Source organism: Coregonus clupeaformis, unplaced genomic scaffold, assembly GCF_020615455.1.
Source record: "Coregonus clupeaformis isolate EN_2021a unplaced genomic scaffold, ASM2061545v1 scaf1158, whole genome shotgun sequence".
Taxonomy (NCBI): Eukaryota; Metazoa; Chordata; class Actinopteri; order Salmoniformes; family Salmonidae; genus Coregonus; species Coregonus clupeaformis.
In genome coordinates, this window is record NW_025534612.1 from 51,070 (window position 1) to 65,107 (window position 14,038).

Here is a 14,038-nt window from a genome sequence, read left to right on the forward strand (position 1 = left end):
ACGTAAAGGTACCCTGTACTCTTCAAGGTGAATAGACGTAAAGGTACCCTGTACTCTTCAAGGTGAACAGACGTAAAGGTACCCTGTACTCTTCAAGGTGAATAGACGTAAAGGTACCCTGTACTCTTCAAGGTGAATAGACGTAAAGGTACCCTGTACTCTTCAAGGTGAATAGATGTAAAGGTACCCTGTACTCTTCAAGATGAATAGACGTAAAGGTACCCTGTACTCTTCAAGGTGAATAGACGTACAGTGAGGGAAAAAAGTATTTGATCCCCTGCTGATTTTGTACGTTTGCCCACTGACAAAGAAATGATCAGTCTATAATTTTAATGGTATGTTTATTTGAACAGTGAGAGACAGAATAACAACAAAAAAATCCAGAAAAACACATTTTGATTTGCTTTTTAATGAGGGAAATAAGTATTTGACCCCCTCTCAATCAGAAAGATTTCTGGCTCCCAGGTGTCTTTTATACAGGTAACAAACTGAGATTAGGAGCACACTCTTAAAGGGAGTGCTCCTAATCTCAGCTTGTTACCTGTATAAAAGACACCTGTCCACAGAAGCAATCAATCAATCAGATTCCAAACTCTCCACCATGGCCAAGACCAAAGAGCTCTCCAAGGATGTCAGGGACAATATTGTAGACCTACACAAGGCTGGAATGGGCTACACGACCATCCCCAAGCAGCTTGGTGAGAAGGTGACAACAGTTGGTGCGATTATTCGCAAATGGAAGAAACACAAAATAACTATCAATCTCCCTCGGCCTGGGGCTCCATGCAAGATCTCACCTCGTGGAGTTGCAATGATCATGAGAATGGTGAGGAATCAGTCCAGAACTACACGGGAGGATCTTGTCAATGATCTCAAGGCAGCTGGGACCATAGTCACCAAGAAAACAATTGGTAACACACTACGCCGTGAAGGACATAAATCCTGCAGCGCCCGCAAGGTCCCCCCTGCTCAAGAAAGCACATATACAGGGCCGTCTGAAGTTTGCCAATGAACATCTGAATGATTCAGAGGAGAACTGGGTGAAAGTTTTGTGGTCAGATGAGACCAAAATCGAGCTCTTTGGCATCAACTCAATTCGCCGTGTTTGGAGGAGGAGGAATGCTGCCTATGACCCCAAGAACACCATCCCTATCGTCAAACATGGAGGTGGAAACATTATGCTTTGGGGGTGTTTTTCTGCTAAGGGGACAGGACAACTTCACTGCATCAAAGGGACGATGGACGGGGCCATGTACCGTCAAATCTTGTGTGAGAACCTCCTTCCCTCAGCCAGGGCATTGAAAATGGGTCGTGGACAGGTATTCCAGCATGACAATGACCCAAAACACACGGCCAAGGCAACAAAGGAATGGCTCAAGAAGAAGCACATTAAGGTCCTGGAGTGGCCTAGCCAGTCTCCAGACCTTAATCCCATAGAAAATCTGTGGAGGGAGCTGAAGGTTCGAGTTGCCAAACGTCAGGCTCGAAACCTTAATGACTTGGAGAAGATCTGCAAAGAGGAGTCGGACAAAATCCTTCCTGAGATGTGTGCAAACCTGGTGGCCAACTACAAGAAATGTCTGACCTCTGTGATTGCAAACAAGGGTTTTGCCACCAAGTACTATGTCATGTTTTGCAGAGGGGTCAAATACTTATTTCCCTCATTAAAATGCAAATAAATTTATAACATTTTTGACATGCGTTTTTCTGGATTGTTTTCTTGTTATTCTGTCTCTCACTGTTCAAATAAACCTACCATTAAAATTATAGACTGATCATGTATTTGTCAGTGGGCAAACATACAAAATCAGCAGGGGATCAAATACTTTTTCCCTCACTGTAAAGGTACCCTGTACTCTTCAAGGTGAATAGACGTAAAGGTACCCTGTACTCTTCAAGGTGAATAGACGTAAAGGTACCCTGTACTCTTCAAGGTGAATAGACGTAAAGGTACCCTGTACTCTTCAAGGTGAATAGACGTAAAGGTACCCTGTACTCTTCAAGGTGAATAGACGTAAAGGTACCCTGTACTCTTCAAGGTGAATAGACGTAAAGGTACCCTGTACTCTTCAAGGTGAATAGACGTAAAGGTACCCTGTACTCTTCAAGGTGAATAGACGTAAAGGTACCCTGTACTCTTCAAGGTGAACAGACGTAAAGGTACCCTGTACTCTTCAAGGTGAATAGACGTAAAGGTACCCTGTACTCTTCAAGGTGAACAGACGTAAAGGTACCCTGTACTCTTCAAGGTGAATAGACGTAAAGGTACCCTGTACTCTTCAAGGTGAACAGACGTAAAGGTACCCTGTACTCTTCAAGGTGAATAGACGTAAAGGGAAACGTTTAGCTCTCGTAGTCGATGAACTGTACATTGATAACCAACCGTTCCGAGTCACCAAGACTACTCCATGGCTATTCTAAATAATACAAAGTTACCATAGAGGAGTTGAATAATGGAACAACCAATACTATCCATGATAGGGATTGTAAAAAATAAATAAAATAAAATGGAAAACAATCAAATACAACAATTGATAAAGAAATAAACTACAAATACACTATACCATTCAATATAGGGAATATTATAAAATAGTTAGTATTCGACTTTCTATTCATAGTATTTATAAATAGACAAAAGACAGCATTAGAAGAAAGGATAATTATTGAAATAACACATCTTGAAATGTAATTAGGAATCAACATGGCGGAGATAATAACACAGCAAACAGAGGACAGGGAAGACACAGCAAACAGAGGACAGGGAAGACACAGCATGTGGGAAGACACAGCATGTGGGAAGACACAGCATGTGGGAAGACACAGCATGTGGGAAGACACAGTATGTGGGAAGACACAGTATGTGGGAAGACACAGTATGTGGGAAGACACAGTATGTGGGAAGACACAGTATGTGGGAAGACACAGCATGTGGGAAGACACAGTATGTGCGAAGACACAGCATGTGGGAAGACACAGTATGTGGGAAGACACAGTATGTGGGAAGACACAGCATGTGGGAAGACACAGCATGTGGGAAGACACAGCATGTGGGTATGTGCGGGCGTATTCTGATGGAAGGTGTAGAGTTAAGTGACCGAAAAAGGAAAATGGTTGCAAATGCCAGAGCCCATGTGTGTCCTAATGCCAGAGCCCATGTGTGTCCTAATGCCAGAGCCCATGTGTGTCCTAATGCCAGAGCCCATGTGTGTCCTAATGCCAGAGCCCATGTGTGTCCTAATGCCAGAGCCCATGTGTGTCCTAATGCCAGAGCCCATGTGTGTCCTAATGCCAGAGCCCATGTGTGTCCTAATGCCAGAGCCCATGTGTGTCCGTGAGCAGGAGTTGTGACAGAGAGAGCTTCCCATTCTGTGTAGATACGGGATATACATTTTTAAATAAATTATAAATATAGTTTATTTATTTATTGTCCTGTCGTGATGGAACGGTACCGAACCAGATACCCGTAGACACCCACCCCAGCGACCCACACTCTAAGGAGAAGTCCTTATCTGTTTCATAGGCCTACTGCAAGTAGCCAATACGCAACCAAGACAGAAAGATAAACGCGGTCAGAGACCCACTAAAGCAGCACCGACCCCTCAAGAGTCTGAGCCTGCCTGGCAGGGTTGGGTCCAACAAAGCCAAAGCCCCCCTGATGGGTGAGTATAATATACAAGGAATTTCTCAAAGCTGCTAATGAGAACATTCAAGACCTTGTACCTAGCCGGTGGGAATTTTGGTGGGGTGCCCCCACCCAGGTAGTGGCAGTGCTGGCAACACAAGCTGCAGTAACCCATAGGGAGGAGGTGGTCACACTCGGACAATCAGAGAGAGAATTATTGTGGCCCTGGTGGCACAGAAATGATCAAAACGTCTGACTGCACAGAGATGCATGATGGGAAAATGGTCACAACGTGTGTGTGTGTGTGTTTCAAGGGGAAAAGGGGTGTATCTGAGCTCCATCAGATAGGACTTGACATTGGTTAACCAAATCTCTCCGTTCTTGCTAAATTTTGCATTGCCTTCTCAAACAGCTACAACTGCATATGCATTCGCACATCAAGTCCTTTTCTTGAGTTGATCTCGGGGATGGAACAGCTGTTGAACCTCTGAGCTCGTGGTTGTTTGTGGGGGGAAGGGGGTGGGGAGTGTGTGTGTGTGTGTGTGTGTGTGTGTGTGTGTGTGTGTGTGTGTGCGTGCGTGCGTGCGTGCGTGCGTGCGTGCGTGTCCCACATCTGTTGCTAAGGGGTAATGATGTTAGGGACAATACAGGATGAATCATAATAATTGCTTGGCAAAATTGTAATTTTTGTAATTTCAATCCTGGTTATAGGTAACAATCCCTTTGTATGAACCACCTACATTATTATGCATATTATTCATTAATTGTGGAAATAAATTAAGATATGCAAGATTTTATATACAGTGGGGGAGAAAAGTATTTAGTCAGCCACCAATTGTGCAAGTTCTCCCACTTAAAAAGATGAGAGAGGCCTGTAATTTTCATCATAGGTACACGTCAACTATGACAGACAAAATGAGAAAAAAAAATCCAGAAAATCACATTGTAGGATTTTTTATGAATTTCTTTGCAAATTATGGTGGAAAATAAGTATTTGGTCAATAACAAAAGTTTCTCAATACTTTGTTATATACACTTTGTTGGCAATGACACAGGTCAAACGTTTTCTGTAAGTCTTCACAAGGTTTTCACACACTGTTGCTGGTATTTTGGCCCATTCCTCCATGCAGATCTCCTCTAGAGCATTGATGTTTTGGGGCTGTCGCTGGGCAACACGGACTTTCAACTCCCTCCAAAGATTTTCTATGGGGTTGAGATCTGGAGACTGGCTAGGCCACTCCAGGACCTTGAAATGCTTCTTACGAAGCCACTCCTTCGTTGCCCGGGCGGTGTGTTTGGGATCATTGTCATGCTGAAAGACCCAGCCACGTTTCATCTTCAATGCCCTTGCTGATGCAAGGAGGTTTTCACTCAAAATCTCAAGATACATGGCCCCATTCATTCTTTCCTTTACACGGATCAGTCGTCCTGGTCCCTTTGCAGAAAAACAGCCCCAAAGCATGATGTTTCCACCCCCATGCTTCACAGTAGGTATGGTGTTCTTTGGATGCAACTCAGCATTCTTTGTCCTCCAAACACGACGAAGTTGAGTTTTTATCAAAAAGTTATATTTTGGTTTCATCTGACCATATGACATTCTCCCAATCCTCTTCTGGATCATCCAAATGCACTCTAGCAAACTTCAGACGGGCCTGGACATGTACTGGCTTAAGAAGGGGGACATGTCTGGCACTGCAGGATTTGAGTCCCTGGCGGCGTAGTGTGTTACTGATGGTAGGCTTTGTTACTTTGGTCCAAGGTCTCTGCAGGTCATTCACTAGGTCCCCCCGTGTGGTTCTGGGATTTTTGCTCACCGTTCTTGTGATCATTTTGACCCCACGGGGTGAGATCTTGCGTGGAGCCCCAGATCGAGGGAGATTATCAGTGGTCTTGTATGTCTTCCATTTCCTAATAATTGCTCCCACAGTTGATTTCTTCAAACCAAGCTGCTTACCTATTGCAGATTCAGTCTTCCCAGCCTGGTGCAGGTCTACAATTTTGTTTCTGGTGTCCTTTGACAGCTCTTTGGTCTTGGCTATAGTGGAGTTTGGAGTGTGACTGTTTGAGGTTGTGGACAGGTGTCTTTTATACTGATAACAAGTTCAAACAGGTGCCATTAATACAGGTAACGAGTGGAGGACAGAGGAGCCTCTTAAAGAAGAAGTTACAGGTCTGTGAGAGCCAGAAATCTTGCTTGTTTGTAGGTGACCAAATACTTATTTTCCACCATAATTTGCAAATAAATTCATTTTTTTTTCTCAATTTGTCTGTCATAGTTGACGTGTACCTATGATGAAAATTACAGGCCTCTCTCATCTTTTTAAGTGGGAGAACTTGCACAATTGGTGGCTGACTAAATACTTTTTTTCCCCACTGTATATATATATTTTAAATAACTGCATATAATACAATCGAGGTGAGGGCGTTGAAAATGCTTTTGGCAGTTAATCAGGGGTGGTCTGCCAGTCACTGGGACGACAGGACCTAGGATCCAGGTGGACAGGGGTGGTCTGCCAGTCACTGGGACGACAATCCAACTTGGGATGGGGGAGGTTTTAGCGGGTGGAATAGTGGAGAACAATTGGAGGTTTACTCAGCAGCAGTGCAAATACCATGGTACAGCTATATGGACACTCAATCATTGTGGTACTTTTTAATGGTAAGTTTACAAACATATATTATGATAAATACAATTGAAACTTGTATCTCATTATGGTAAATGGTGAAATAAGTATAGCCAGTTATAATTGTAATGGCTTAGCAGATAATAAGAAAAGATTATCAGTATTTACCTGCTAAAAGAGAAGGAATATAATATATATTGTTTACAGGAAACTCATTCAACAATTCTGATGAAGTTGTGTGGAAAAAGGACTGGGTTTGCAAAATATACCTCTCCCATGGGCAAAGAAACTCAAAAGGGGTGAAGATATTCAGGGGTGCAACTTTCACTGGGGACCGGGGGGACATGTCCCCTCCACATTCAGAAATTGCATTTTTGTCCCCCACAGTTTTATCATTGGAATATGATACAAAACAAGGCAATGGTGTGCTTTAGGACCATGTGGATGTCTCCAAGTGGTCGGGTAGGCTGTTTGGAGTGTTTATCTGACTGGATAAAAAATATATATATACAGTACCAGTCAAAAGTTTGGACACACCTACTTGTTCAAGGGTTTGTCTTTATTTTTACTATTTTTTACATTGTAGAATAATAGTGAAGCCATCAAAACTATGAAATAACACATATGGAATCATGTAGTAACCAAAAAAGTGTTAAACAAATCCAAATATATTTTATATTTGAGATTCTTCAAATAGTCCCCCTTTGCCTTGATGACAGCTTTGCACACTCTTGGCATTCTCTCAACCTGCTTCACCTGGAATGCTTTTCCAACAGTCTTGAAGGAGTTCCCACATATACTGAGCACTTGTTGGCTGCTTTTCCTTCACTCTGCCGTTCGACTCATCCCAAACCATCTCAATTGGGTTGAGGTCGTAGGATTGTGGAGGCCAGGTCATCTGATGCAGCACTCCATCACTCTCCTTCTTGGTCATATAGCCCTTACACAGCCTGGAGGTGTGTTGGGTCATTGTCCTGTTGAAAAACAAATGATAGTCCCACTAAGCCCAAACCAGATGGGATGGCGTATCGCTGCAGAATGCTGTGGTAGCCATGCTGGTTAAGTGTGCCTTGAATTCTAAATAAATCACAGACAGTGTCACCAGCAAAGCACCCCCACACCATAACACCTCCTCCTCCATGCTTTACGGTGGGAACTACACATGCGGAGATCACCGGTCTAATTTCCATTGCTCGTATTTCTTGGCCCAAGCAGGTCTCTTCTTCTTATTGGTGTCCTTTAGTAGTGGTTTCTTTGCAGCAATTCGACCATGAAGGCCTGATTCACACAGTCCCCTCTGAACAGTTGATGTTGAGATGTGTCTGTGACTTGAACTCTGTGAAGCATTTATTTGGGCTGCAATTTCTGAGGCTGGTAACTCTAATGAACGTATCCTTTGCAGCAGAGGTAACTCTGGGTCTTTTGATGTCTTCACTATTATTCTACAATGTGAAAATAAAGAAAAACCCTTGAATGAGTGTGTCCAAACTTCTGACTGGTACTGTATATTATGTCGTCCCCCCACTTCTAAAACCAAAGTTGCGTCGTGATAATAATGTGCAATAATCTTATTCCGAATGTGCAAATTGTTCAAACAGATCCGCAAGCTAGATGAATTATTTGAAATATCTTATTGGACCATAAACAGATTTAGTTCATTAATCTATACGGTCCAGATAATGATGATCCACGCTTCTTTGAAAATATATATAATAATTTATCAAACCTACAAGCAATACAAGACTCTATTATTATGGTGGGAGATTATAATACCCGTTTTAAATAGCTCAATGGACCGTAAAGGAAATCACACTACAAACAATCACCCACATGCTCTTAAGGAAATCGTGAATGTCATGGATACATTAGAACTAGTAGATATATGGAGGCTTAAATATCCTGATCTAGTGAGATATACATGGCGGAGACTCAATCAAGCTAGTCGTCTTGACTTCTTTCTCATGTCATTCTCGTTGGCACCAAAAGTTTAAAAAGTGTTGATAGGGGACAGAATGCGGTCCGACCATCATATAATTGGCATATACATTACTCTTACTGAATTTCCACGTGGGCGAGGATATTGGAAATGTAATCAAAGCCTACTGGATGACAACTTGTTTTTAACCAAGAAAGAATAATTTATAACTGACTTTTTCCTAATAATAGGTACAGCAGATCCCCTTATTGAATGAGACACTTTTAAATGTGCCTTTAGAGGCCTTGCAATTCAATACTCATCTCGAAAACAAAAACAATTTAGGTCAAAATAATTCACATTAACAATAGAGGGACTAACAGCACAGCCAGATAGTACAGATAGATCAAAACTGTACCATAGAGGCTCAGAATACGTTTGAGGAAAAACAAAAATAAAATAAATGGAGGAACTTATTCAAGAAAGATCAAGTGCAATATATTATACAAATAAAGCGAACTGGATGGAATGTGGGGAAAAATGCACAAAATTCTATTTTTTTATCTTCAATATAGAAATGCTACCAAAAATAATTTACTGAAACTTGTTACAAATGACGGAGTCACCCATGATTCACCAAACAATATTTTGAAATTGGAAGCAACGTGCATTTAAGCATATGTTTTCGTTTCAGTCTCCTCCATCTCCGCTAACCGAAGTTAATTGCAGTGGTGGAAAAAGTACCCAAATTGTCATACTTGAGTAAAAGTAAAGATACCTTAATAGAAAATGATTCAAGTGAAAGTCGCCCAGTACAATCCTACTTGAGTAAAAGTCCAAAAGTATTTGATTTTAAATCTACTGAAGTATCAAAAGTAAATGTAATTGCTAAAATATACTTAATTATCAAAAGTAGAAATCATTTCAAATTCCTTATATTAATCAAATCATACGGCACCATTTTCTTGTTTTTTAAATGTACGGATAGCCAGGGGGCACACTGCAACACTCAGACATAATTTACAACAGCGGCCGCAATTGATATGGTGAAAACAATGTGTGGGGAGGCAGAGTCACAGAAACTCACATCAATACCTTTGTCAGATAACACTGTTAAAACTAAGAATTTATGCTCTGACTGAATGACACAAAAACTCCCCAGCTTTATAATATCCAAAATGGACGTAAGCGGTGAGGGCCAAGATGCCCATGCATTGACTGTTGTTCGCTATACATGTCGGAGGATGCTATTCACAAGGAAATATTGTTCTGTCTCACGATTCCTGAGCGTGGCTAAATTGATGAAAAACAGATTCCATGGGATCTAATGGTGGGCTTTTGCACAGATGGAGCTCCATCTATGGCGGGACGGCGGGCAGGCCTCTGCACTCTAGTTATGAAAGTGTCTCCCTCTGCCATGTGGATCCATTGTATGATACACCGTGAGAAACTGGCGGCAAAAGAGCCGAGCACAGAACTCGGAGATAATACTGCATCAGGTGACTTAGAATGTAAACTACATCAAACCACATCCACTGCGCACACGCCTGTTCGCAAAACTATGTGGAGATATGGGATCATGACAATGTTCTATTTCACACTGAGGCTTGGTGGTTATCGAAGGGGAGTGTTGGAAAATATGTTTTGCAGTGAGAGAGGGAGAAAAAAACGGACTTGGTTGACTTTCTGTGTAATTAAAATAAAACGTTGTCTCCTTGCCTATGTAACAGACATATTTGTCATATTTGAAGGAACAGAACCCAAGCATACAGGGGATATACAACAACATTCTACAGATTACTGGAGAGACTCTTTCAAAAGCAAAGAATGCCCCCTTCCCTCGGCTGTGCATGTTTCTAACAGAAAACAGCATCAGTAAGTGTCCCACACGAGTGATGAGTGTCTCACCCCCAACGCTTGGAGGAGCACGTTGGGGACCTACTTTCCAATCCGTTTGACTGTGACCCTGGCTCAGTTGACGTGCCGGTAAGTGAAATCGAACAACTGATCGAGCTGTCGTGACCGAATGCGTTCACAGGTAACTACGGAGGAGTTTTGGTTCCTGACTCAAAGGGCATACCCTGCCGTCTCTCTCTGAGCATTAATACTGCGTTCAAAACAACTGAGAACTGGGAACTCGTAAATCTCCGACTTCCGACTTCAGTGCGTTCAAGACAACTGGGAACTCGTAAATCTCCGACTTCCGACTTCAGTGCGTTCAAGACAACTGGGAACTCTGAAAAAAAACGAGCTCCAACTGGGAAAATGTTTTTTGAAACGGTCATCCAACTCAGAATTCCAACTTGGGAACTTGGGCCTCTTTCAAGAGCTCCAACTTTCCGACCTGAAGATCACTGACGTCAGAGTTCCCAGTTGTCCTGAAAGCACCTACGGTGCTCTCATCTGCATTAAAACCACATATCGATACAGGTTGGATGTGACAGCAGAGATGAGGTGCGCACTGTCGACCACGCCCCCTGACTTTGAGAAGCTCTGACGCGACATGCATCAAGCCACACCCATCTCATCAGTGGTGGTGAAAAAAGGGGACATTATGTCAGACTCATTTGCAAATTGACCGCCACATTAAAAGCATGAGATGTTGAGTTGAGAAGACAATCAGAAATACTGTTAGAATGTTTTTTTCAATTGACCGCCACAGCCCCAAATAACAAAGTAAACATTGGCTGTTAATTACATCATTGTTTTCACATGGTTTGGGGACAGCCGAAGAACCCTTTTGGAACTCTTTTTTTCTGAGTGTAAAGAACACAGTTATATGGACAAGGGTGACCTTTACCCTTACCCTTACCCTTACCCTCACCCTCACCCTCACCCTAACCCTAACCTCTCACCCAACCCTCACCCTAGATCAGCACTCCTACTCTGATTCTATGGACAGGTGGGGTCCTGATCCTAGATCAGCCTACTCTGATTCTATGGACAGGTGGGGTCCTGATCCTAGATCAGCCTACTCTGATTCTATGGACAGGTGGGGTCCTGATCCTAGATCAGCCTACTCTGATTCTATGGACAGGTGGGGTCCTGATCCTAGATCAGCCTACTCTGATTCTATGGACAGGTGGGGGTCCTGATCCTAGATCAGCCTACTCTGATTCTATGGACAGGTGGGGGTCCTGATCCTAGATCAAGACTCCTACTCTGATTCTATGGACAGGTGGGGGTCCTGATCCTAGATCAGCCTACTCTGATTCTATGGACAGGTGGGGTCCTGATCCTAGATCAGCACTACTACTCTGATTCTATGGACAGGTGGGGTCCTGATCCTAGATCAGCACTACTACTCTGATTCTATGGACAGGTGGGGTCCTGATCCTAGATCATCCTACTCTGATTCTATGGACAGGTGGGGTCCTGATCCTAGATCAGCCTACTCTGATTCTATGGACAGGTGGGGTCCTGATCCTAGATCAGCCTACTCTGATTCTATGGACAGGTGGGGTCCTGATCCTAGATCAGCCTACTCTGATTCTATGGACAGGTGGGGGTCCTGATCCTAGATCAGCCTACTCTGATTCTATGGACAGGTGGGGGTCCTGATCCTAGATCAGCCTACTCTGATTCTATGGACAGGTGGGGTCCTGATCCTAGATCAGCCTACTCTGATTCTATGGACAGGTGGGGTCCTGATCCTAGATCAGCCTACTCTGATTCTATGGACAGGTGGGGTCCTGATCCTAGATCAGCCTACTCTGATTCTATGGACAGGTGGGGTCCTGATCCTAGATCAGCCTACTCTGATTCTATGGACAGGTGGGGGTCCTGATCCTAGATCAGCCTACTCTGATTCTATGGACAGGTGGGGTCCTGATCCTAGATCAGCCTACTCTGATTCTATGGACAGGTGGGGTCCTGATCCTAGATCAGCCTACTCTGATTCTATGGACAGGTGGGGTCCTGATCCTAGATCAGCCTACTCTGATTCTATGGACAGGTGGGGTCCTGATCCTAGATCAGCCTACTCTGATTCTATGGACAGGTGGGGTCCTGATCCTAGATCAGCCTACTCTGATTCTATGGACAGGTGGGGGTCCTGATCCTAGATCAGCCTACTCTGATTCTATGGACAGGTGGGGTCCTGATCCTAGATCAGCCTACTCTGATTCTATGGACAGGTGGGGTCCTGATCCTAGATCAGCCTACTCTGATTCTATGGACAGGTGGGGTCCTGATCCTAGATCAGCCTACTCTGATTCTATGGACAGGTGGGGTCCTGATCCTAGATCAGCCTACTCTGATTCTATGGACAGGTGGGGTCCTGATCCTAGATCAGCCTACTCTGATTCTATGGACAGGTGGGGTCCTGATCCTAGATCAGCCTACTCTGATTCTATGGACAGGTGGGGGTCCTGATCCTAGATCAGCCTACTCTGATTCTATGGACAGGTGGGGTCCTGATCCTAGATCAGCCTACTCTGATTCTATGGACAGGTGGGGTCCTGATCCTAGATCAGCCTACTCTGATTCTATGGACAGGTGGGGGTCCTGATCCTAGATCAGCCTACTCTGATTCTATGGACAGGTGGGGTCCTGATCCCAGATCAGCCTACTCTGAGAGGCTTTATGAACACGGGGCCTGACCATTTAAGTGTAAGCCTTCATTCAATGCCATGATTTATCTTATTGTCAAGTGATAAAAGACAACATATCTAACAAATGACAAGCTGATTTACAATACCTGATTGTGTGGCTCTACGGCACAGTGCGGTGTGTCCCATCATTTGAAACCCATTTGTTCGTCATTCTCTCGTGTCAGCGTGTACGTGTTCATTCAGATGTTTTCCTTCATTCAGAACATTCTCAGCATTCTAAAGAATTCTCGGAATTCTCGGGAACATTCTTCCTATACTTTCAGATCATCACAAATCCTTTCATCAAAAGAACGCGGTGGAACACATGGAATCGATGTGACTACTCTGCTACATGCAAATCAATCAAAGATGTCCAGACATGTTTTCCCAATGTGAAAAGCCACATCAAAACTGCACCATTCAGACCAGGGTTCAAATACAATTTGAAATCATTTCAAATACTTGATCTGAGCTTGCCTGGCTTAACGGACCAATAGAATAGTCCCCTCCCCCCCCTCAAAAAAAAAAGTTTTAGTATAGGATTAGGAATAGTATTTGAACCCAGGTCTGATACCCTTTCGTCAGATGGAGAGATGTCTCACTCCAGAGTCTGAACACTTGGACAAAGATGTTCTTGTTCTTCTCAGACTATCCAGAGCCAAATTATAAACCTGTGCCAGCGAGACCCACACACAGGTACACTTAAAGAAGCAATTAAACTAGACTTCACAGCTTCGAACCGCTCATTCAGCGACATCAAATTAATTCTTAGTTACCGTTACCCTGAGTTAAACATGTATCTATGTGTATGCCCAATAAGGAGTAGGAACATTCAGCTACAGAACGCATATCCCTCATCATGTTTTACAATCATCCAAAGTGCTACATTGGTAGATATAATTAAACAAAACGAAAATGCAATGAGGATGCAATTATGGCAAAGGATCACTTTTGAGTTAATCTCTCCATCAGTTGTTCCTGCGCAACGGCAAATAACAAGCCCTAGGAAACGTAACACCAGCACCGCAAGGTTCCTTACGAGAGCCAGGCATTTAGTTTATATGAAACAGAGGTTGCATGTCCTAAACGACACCCTATTCCCTACATAGTACACTACTTTTGACCAGAGCCGTAAAAGTAGTGCACTAAATAGGGTGTCATTTGATACACGGCCAGAGCAGTTTCCGTCAGCCCTGGGTTTTATTATGGAATACCCTTTTTTCTCCATTTGCATTTCAGAAACAGGCGTTTTAAAGAGCCCGGTGCTGATCTTTAATGGAATCCA